We start from the raw sequence: 9,056 nt of genomic DNA, 5'->3' as shown, positions 1-9,056 counted from the left end.
TGAGCCACCCAGGCGTCCCTTAAGAGTTTTTTTAAAATCATGAATGAGATTTGAATTTTATCAAATGGTTTTTTAGTATCTATTGAGTTGATCATGTAGTTCTTCTTTGTTATTCTCTTAATATAGTGCCTAACGCTGAGTAAATTTCAAATGTTAAGTCTACCTTGCATTCTTAGGACAAACCCCATTTGATCATGATATACTAACATTTTTATGTATTGCTGGATTTGACTTGCTAAAATTTTGTACATCCATGAGGGATATTGCTATGTAGTTTTCTTTTAATGTCTTTGACTGGTGTTGGCATCAGAGTAATGACAGCCTCAAAAAATGAGGTAGGAATGTTCCCATTTCTTCTATTTTCTGGCTAAAATTTTAAGAAACTGAAAATCCTAATTTTGGGCAAGGATTTGGAGTCCCCAGAACTCTCATATATTGCTGGTGTGAGTTTAAATTTATTCAGTCACTGTTTGGCAGTATCTCCCAGAGCTTAACATACATCTGCACTATAATGCAGCATTTTAACTCTTATCTATACACTCAAGAGAAATGAGTGTTTATGTCTATCAAAATATATGTCAAGAGTATTTATATAAGCTTTATTTATAATAGCAAAAACTGAAGCAACCCACATACTCCTCAAGAGGAGAGTAGAGAAATAAGTTATGATATACTGATACAATGGAATTTTAGAGCAATAAAAAAAGCAAACTACTGATACATTAATATGGATGCATCAGAAACATAAATGAAGCCAGACCCAAAGAAAACACTCTGTATGATTCCACTGATACAAAGTTCAAGTATTGACAACGCTAATGTATGGGTTTAGAAATCATCATGATCAGCTCTGGGTGGAGGTGGATTTTGATTCTGAAAGGGTCATGCAGGATTTTCTTGGGTGATGGTAACATTGTATATTTCCCCTGGGTATTGGTTACACAGGTATTACATAGGTAAAAATTCATAAAGCTGTATGTTTAGGATTTAGGTGTTTTACTGTATGTGATTTATATGTCTAATACAATAAAACATTAATCTTGCTCAGATTTCAGTGAGCCCTTCTCATCTTGCCAATTTTATTTTTCCTTACTTAAGGGAAGTTTTTTCTTCTATTATTTAGTTATTGCTCCTCTTGCATGTTCTTTTTCTTTCTTCTAAAATTCCTTTTATTCATGGGTTAGGTATTCTGGATCCATTTGTTTTCTAAGTCCTTTTATATTGTTTTATATTTTTCTTCTTTTTTTTTAAGATTTATTTATTTGAGAGAGGGAGAGAGACGTGCTTGGCAGGAGGAGCGTCAGAAGGAGAGGGAGAAGCAGGTTCCCCATGGAGCAGGGAGCCTGATGCAGGGCCTCGATGTGGGGGCTTGATCCCAGGATGCTGGGATCATGACCTGAGCCGAAAGCAGACACTTAACTGACTGAGCCACCCAGGCGCCCCTATTTTTCTTCTATTTTTGAAAGATTTCATCTACTCTCTCTTCCAGGCATCTGATTTTTTACTTGACAAGCAATCAGCTTCTCCTTCAGTTTATCTGAATTTACCTTCTCCAATTTAACTGAATTTTAAAATTTAGATATACTTTCTTTTGTCCTGAAAGTCTTTAAAATATTTACTATTTATAATTGGATTGTCTTAACTGCACATTTTCTTTTGTTTAAGTAATGATTATTTTTTTCTCTTCTCCAGAGCAGGTCTGTTTTTACTAGAGAGTTACCTGTTGGCAGTATTTTATTCTTTCACATTCTGGATGTTGTAGTCCCTTAGGTAGCAGGGTGATGATATAATTTGTCATCCAGACTTGAATGCATATGGGGACTATTAATAATTACCAGTATCAACAAGGGCTGTGTCATGGTAACCAGAATATATGGTCACCATACCCTTAGGTGCCAATTTATGGCTGTGTCTCTGGTTTAGATGCTGGAGAATGATGAACAGCAATAAGCATGATAGTGATGGGAAACTCAGAAATCTTGGTTCCTGGGGCTGGTCTGTATACTGGATGGTGAGTTGCTAGGCTCCAGTCATCCAGGTTGCAAGGACCAGAAAAAATCTCAAAAATGTCAGTGTCAACAGAAAATCCAGTTAGATCAAGGCTGGAAAATATTTATTGAATTCATAATTAGATATCGGTCTGCTTATGGAAAACAGTTTCAGCAGCGTAGTAGGGGGCAAAAGCCATATTGTAGTGGGTTTTAGAATGAATGAGGTGTTAAAAACTTAGATGCCAAGTGTAGACTATATATTTTTCCTTTGAGGGCAGGAAGGGATGATATTAAGGACACAAGTGAGGGTTTGGTCTTGAATGGGAGGAAGGACACCCTATTCTCTGAATATGGAGATAAGGATGATATCAGGCCTCTTCTGAGTTAAGTAGGCTTACATTTTAAAAACATATATTGAATTAATTTATTAAACTTTAAATTCAGAGAGTATTAGAGGATAGACACTGAAAAGTTCTGTGGCCACCCTGTTCTCTTCCCTATAGGTAATGATGCTACTTACTTTTGTAAAAAAAATCTATAGAAGAATAAACAAAAAGTAAGTAACATCATTGACTGTAGGGAGGGGAACTAGGTAGCTGCAGAGCTTTACAGTTTTTAATGACCCCATACCAGTCTATTATATGGATGTACCACATTTGTTTACATTATTCATTTATCTTTGGGCATTTATATTGGTAAGGAGTTTTCATTGTTATGTTTTTTTAAAAAATATCCTTCAACAAAATATTTTTCTACAGCTCTGATAATTTTCATAGACTATATTCCTAGTATTCCTAGAAGTGTATTTACTCGGTTAAAGCTATATGTATTTTACATATAGGTTCCTGGTACATACTGACAAATTGCTTTCCAGAAGAGTTGTAACAGTTTACATTCCTATTAGCAATGTACAGGTATGTCTGTCTCACTGCCTCCTTGCCAACCTCCCCAACAATACTATCTTTTTTTTCTTTTTTCCAACTTGATAGGCTGAAATTTGTATCTCAATTTTTTTTCAATATATACTGATTAGATTATTACTGTACTTGAATATCTTTTCATAAGTGCACATGCCTTTTTAATTTATTTTAATTTTTTGCATGTCTTTTATTTTTCAATTTATTGATTTGTAATAGCTCTTTATATTGAAAGGATATCAATGCAAATATTATTTCCCTCTATAATATTGCTTTTTAACTTTATGATGGTTTATTTATTTGTAAGAAATTTACATTTACTAATGTTAAATACATTATACTCCTTTTCGTTATGCTGTCTTCTTCTGAAAGTTTCTTAGATAGTCTTTGCCTATCATGAGGTCAGTTAAATATTCAATAAATATTTTCCTTTCTTATGGTTTCATTTTCTACTCTTTTGCTCTGTAATTAATTTAAATTCTTTTTGGTATAAGATGTTATGTTAAATTCGATCTAATTTTTTTCAAAGATAACCATAACTGTGTTTTGGTTAGTCAGTGCCAGGCCAACCATAGGCTCAAGGTCACAGTAAAAAACACTACTTTTAAAGAATGTACTTGGTGTGGAAAAGATTCAGTATGTGGTAGTAGGGTGAATCTTTTGAATGCTGATACCTCCAGCCTCAAAAATGTAAAAGGCAGTGGATATGAGACCTTCCCTCATTTGAACTGGTAAATTAATCACTTTTTGCAGACTGAATTCGCTGGCTTCCTCTGTAAAGTAACCAGGGAGGAAACTGGGAGCTAGAGTTGTGGGAGTTTGTGCTGGTTGTGCAGTAACCAAGGATGTCCAGTAGAGGGAGCAAGTGGGGGCTGAAATTCCAGACCAGGCTTTACTTTTAATGGTTGGAGTTGCATTTCTTGGGGGAGGGGTACATTTTTCTGTTTCACACAAAGGAACCTTAGAGGCTGGTGGTGCCCTTTGGTGGCAGGGTCCACTCATTTGTATCCTTGATCTTCTGTATATTCTTTGCATTGTTTTTGTTTGCTCGTTCAGTAGTAAATCAAAGTGAAAGCAAACCAAATCAGAGTAATTATTCTTGCCAGTTTTGAAACTTAAAGTCTTTGTAGTCTATCTTAGCTAATTTTCCAACATATGTTTTTGAATTATCATTTTTCCCCTTAATTTGCAATGTAAGCTTTATTTATCCCTCCTCTCCCCAGAAATATCTTTACCTTGTTTCCATTTTATAATACAGGATCATTTTGAAAAATTCAAGAAATACAGAGAATTGTATCTACCTGCCAGAAAGAGCCATTGCTAACAATTTGTTGTATATACTTCAGACCTTTCCATGTATCCATAGATATTTATTTTATTATATATTTATGTAGCTCTATCTCTCTATCCTGATTGGCATTTATATGTGTTTAGTTCTTTATTACCAGAAACCATTCTGCAGTGGTTATTCTTATACTTGCAGTCTTCATACACTGGGGCTCTTCTTTTTTTTTTTTTTAAGATTTTATTTATTTCAGAGAGAGAGAGAGAGCCAGCGAGTGAGCATGCGTTGGGGGGAGGGGTAGAGGGAGAAGCAGACTCCCGCCTAGCAGGGAGCCCCACATGGGACTCGATCCCAGGACCCTGGGATTACGACCTGAGCCGAAGGCAGATGCTCAACTGACTGAGCCACTCAGGCACCCTGGGGCTCTTATTTTCTTAGGATAAATTGTCAGACATGAAATTGCTGGATCAAAGGGTATGCCTATTTAGAGTTTTTTTTTTTTTTTAAAGATTTTATTTATTTATTTGAGAGAGAGAATGAGATAGAGAGAGAGAGCATGAGAGGGGGGAGGGTCCAAGGGAGAAGCAGACACCCCGCTGAGCAGGGAGCCCGATGCGGGACTTGATCCCGGGACTCCAGGATCATGACCCGAGCCGAAGGCAGTCGCCCAACCAACTGAGCCACCCAGGCGCCCTAAAGTTTTTTTTTTTTAATATATTACCCCCAGAATGATTGTACCAATGTATACTTCCACCAATAATATAAGAGTATGTTTCTTTCCTTATTCTCATGCCACCATTGGATAACATCATGCTTTTTCATCTTTGTCAATCTGATAGGCAAATGGATATTGGTATAAACCTGGTGCTCAGTAAATATTTCTTGAATGACAGTGGTTTAGTTTTTATTTATTTAATTATTCGTGAGTTTGACCATCTCTTCTAGGCCTCTGCAAACTTTTCCTGTAAAGGGCCAGATGGTAAATATTTTAGACTCTACAGACCACTAGGTCTCTGTTGAACTTACTTAACTTAATCATTGTGGCCTGATAGCATCCACAGACAATATGTAAGTGAACGTCTGTGATTGTGTTTGAGTATATACAGAAAACAGGCAGTGGCCAGATTTGGCCCAGAGGTAATAGTTTGCTCACTTCTGATCTATTCATATGTTTGATGGCTATTTAGAATACTTTTGTGAACTGCTAGTTTGTATCATTTATACACTTTTTTAAATTGGGGTTTGTTTCTTTCTTGCTGATTTTTAAGAATTCTTTATTCTGTTTGGTCACAAAGTCACAATGTTAGCCCTTTGTCTTATTTTGCAAATGTTTTTTAAAGATTTGTTTTTTTATTTGAGAGAGAGAGAGCGTGAGCATGATCACGCAGGGGGAAGGGCAGAGAGAGAGAGAATCTCCAGCAGATTTCCTGCTGAGCGCAGAGCCAGACATGGGGCTCGATCCCACCACCGGGAGATCATGACCTGAGCTGAAATCAAGAGTCAGACACTCAGTGGACTGAGGCACCTAGTTGCCCCTGCGGATATTTTTGCCCAGTTTTTCATTTGTTTACTAACTTTGCTAATGGTCTCCTTTTCTCTCTAGATATTTTTATTTTTTATGGAATTAAATCTGCCAGTCTTTTGCTTTATAGTTTCTGGGTTTTGTGTCATAGTTAGAAAGGTCTTCCTTACTCCAAAATTATAAAAATATCCTTCTATATTTTATTCCACTGCTTTTCTTTTAATTTTAAAAAGTATTTGAATGTATATTTATTGTTATTTGGTGACAGGGATATAATTTTATTTTCAAGAGGATAATCCATCATTTATCCATTGATTTAAAATACCATTTCTGTCATATACTGATTTCCTATATATGCATAGGTCTGTTTCTGAACTCTGATTTTCTGATTTATGCCTTATGAACTATTTTTCTGTTATTTTGTATGTCATCTGTTTCATTACATTTTCTAATGCATTACTGCTTGCATAAGAAGTCTGTTGAGTTTATATATATATATGTATATTACTGATTTTTTTATTGTTTCTAATAGTTTTTCTCTTGAATTTTCTAGGCTGTCATATCATTATCTGCAGATAATGATAATTCTGCCTCTTCTTTTTCAAAAGAAATACCTCTTATCTTGTTGCACTGGCTAGAATTTATATGATAATGTTGTATAATAGCGGAGATAATGGATATCCTTATTGTGTTCCTGATTTTAATGAGAAGGGCTCTTGTGTTTCATTGCTAGGTATGCTTGATGGTTATTTTTGATAAATATTCTATCATGTTTAGGAAGATTTTTTCTATCCCTAGTTCATTATTTTTTTCAAAATAAGGATGGATGTTGAATTACCAAATGCTATTTTGCCATCTATTGAGATAATCATATAATTTTTCTCCTTTAACCAGCTTATGTAATACATTATATCAATAGTTTTTCTAATATTGAGCCATCCATTTTCTTTTGAGAGGAATCAACTTGGTCAGAATGCATTCTTCTTCTTGTTGTGTTCTAATATATTGCTGGATTATATTTGGTAATGTTTTATTTAAGATATTTATATTGTATTCTTGGAGAGGTTTAGTCTGACAATAAATTTCTTTTTTTGTGCTGTCTTTGTCAAGTTTCGTATTAGGTGTTTGCAAACCTTGTGAAATGGGAATGTTTTCATGCTCCCAATGATATAGAAAATTATATAGTTAAAATGATATAGAAAATATCTCTTCCCTGAGAGAATTATAAAAATGATGTATAAACCCTTGTGGGTTTAGTGCCCTTTGGGGGGACAGATCTTTGTCAACCTATCCAATTTCATATTTAGTTATTATTCATTGTAGATATTTTATTCTTTTGGTTGCTTGTAGTAACTATATTTTCCTAGAAAATTACCCATTTTATCTAGAGATTCAGGTTTGTTGGCAGAAAACTATTCTCTTATTTTATTTTATTTATTTTTAAAAGATTTTCTTTATTTACTTGAGAGAGAGGGGGGGAGCACAGAGGGAGAGGGAGAAGCAGACCCCCGACAGAGCAGAGCCCGACACGGGGCTCAATCCCAGGACCCTGGGATCATGACCTGAGCCGAAGGCAGTTGCTTAACCAACTGAGCCACCTAGGTGCCCCTGTTCTCTTATTTTAAACTCATTTCTAATTTATGGGTATATTCTCCTATTCATTCTTTCATTTGTATTTATTGAGCACTTGCTATGTGCTGGGTATTGTGCAATGGTTTCTGGCTTTCATGTCATATTCAGTAGCAAACAAGACAGATGAAATTCTTGTCCCAATGGAGTCTCCATTTCAATGTTGTGTATTTGTGTTTTCTTTCTTTCAAAGTCTGACTGTCTGTTTTATTGATATTTTCATAGGAAAAACTATTTTATTTATTATCTTTGCTGTTCTTATTCCTAATTCATTAATTTCTTATTTTATTTCAGTGTCATATTAAAAACATTTTTTGTTATGGGAGGTTTTTTTTTTTTTAAGATTTTATTCATTTGTTTGACAGAGAGAAAGAGAGCACAGCAGGGGGAGTGGGAGAGGGAGAAGCAGACTCCCCGCTGAGCAGGGAGCCTGATGCAGGACTCCATCCCAGGACCCTGGGATCATGACCTGAGCTGTAGGCAGATGCTTAATGACTGAGTCACCCAGGTGCCCCTGTTATGGGAGTTTTAAAATACACTAAAAAATAGAGAATAGTATGATGGACTCCCATGTATTTATCAATTAAGTTCAACAATTAACAACTCATGGCTAATCTTGTTTCATTTATATCCCTAAACCACTGCATTTTTTAAAGCAAACCTCAAACATCTTATTTCATCCACGAATACTTCAATAATACTTATCTAATAGATAAATTCTCCTTATGAAAATATAACAATACCATTTTCACTCCTAAAAATTAGCAATGATTTATTTTTTTAAAAGATTTTATTTATTCATTTGAGAGAGAGACAGAGAGAGCAGAAGCAGGGGGGCAGAGGGACAAGCAGACTCTCCACTGCGTGGGGAGCCTGACACAAGGCTTGATCCCAGGGCCCCGGGATCATGACCTGAGCCAAGTGAGCCACTTAACCAACTGAGCCACCCAGGTGCCCCCTCTTTTTTTTTTTTAAAGTTTTTTAAAGTTAACACAGGCAGAGGCTGGTTACCTCAGTTGGCTAGAGCGTGGTACTGATAAAGTAAGCTCTACGCCGAACATGGGGCTTGAACTCTTGACCCCAAGGCCAAGAGTTACATGTCCTACTGACTGAGCCAGCCAGGCGTCCCTAACAATAATTTCTTAATATTATCTGTTATCAAGTCAGCATTCAAATTTCCACAGTTGTCTCATAAATGTCTTTTAACAAATGAATCAGGACAGGGTCCACAAATTGCATTTGGTTGACAGTTTCTTTCCCTTTCTTACCTTTTTTTTTAAGATTTTATTTGTTTATTTGAGAGAGAGAGAGAGAGAGCACAAGAGGGGGGAGGGTCAGAGGGAGAAGCAGACTCCCTGCTAAGCAGGAGCCCGATGTGGGACTCGATCCCGGGACTCCAGGGTCATGACCTGAGCCAAAGGCAGTCGCTTAACCAACTGAGCCACCCGGGCGCCCTCCCTTTCTTACTTTTTATTATGAAAAATTTTAAACATATAGAAGAGTAGAACAGTACAATAAAAATTTGTATACCTTCCACCAGATTCAACATTTGTTAATATTTTACCATATTTGCTTTTCTTGCTCTCTCTCTCTCCATGCACATATATATTTGTTCCTGTATTATTTTAAAGGAAGTTGTAGACTTCCTGATATTTCAGCATATTCAAGTACTAAAAATAATCTCCTAATACCTATAAGGCCATTATAATTAT

The sequence above is a fragment of the Zalophus californianus genome, chromosome X, assembly GCF_009762305.2.
Source record: "Zalophus californianus isolate mZalCal1 chromosome X, mZalCal1.pri.v2, whole genome shotgun sequence".
Taxonomy (NCBI): domain Eukaryota; kingdom Metazoa; phylum Chordata; class Mammalia; order Carnivora; family Otariidae; genus Zalophus; species Zalophus californianus.
The sequence above is the reverse complement of the archived record's forward strand: the minus strand, read 5'-3'. Positions refer to the sequence as shown.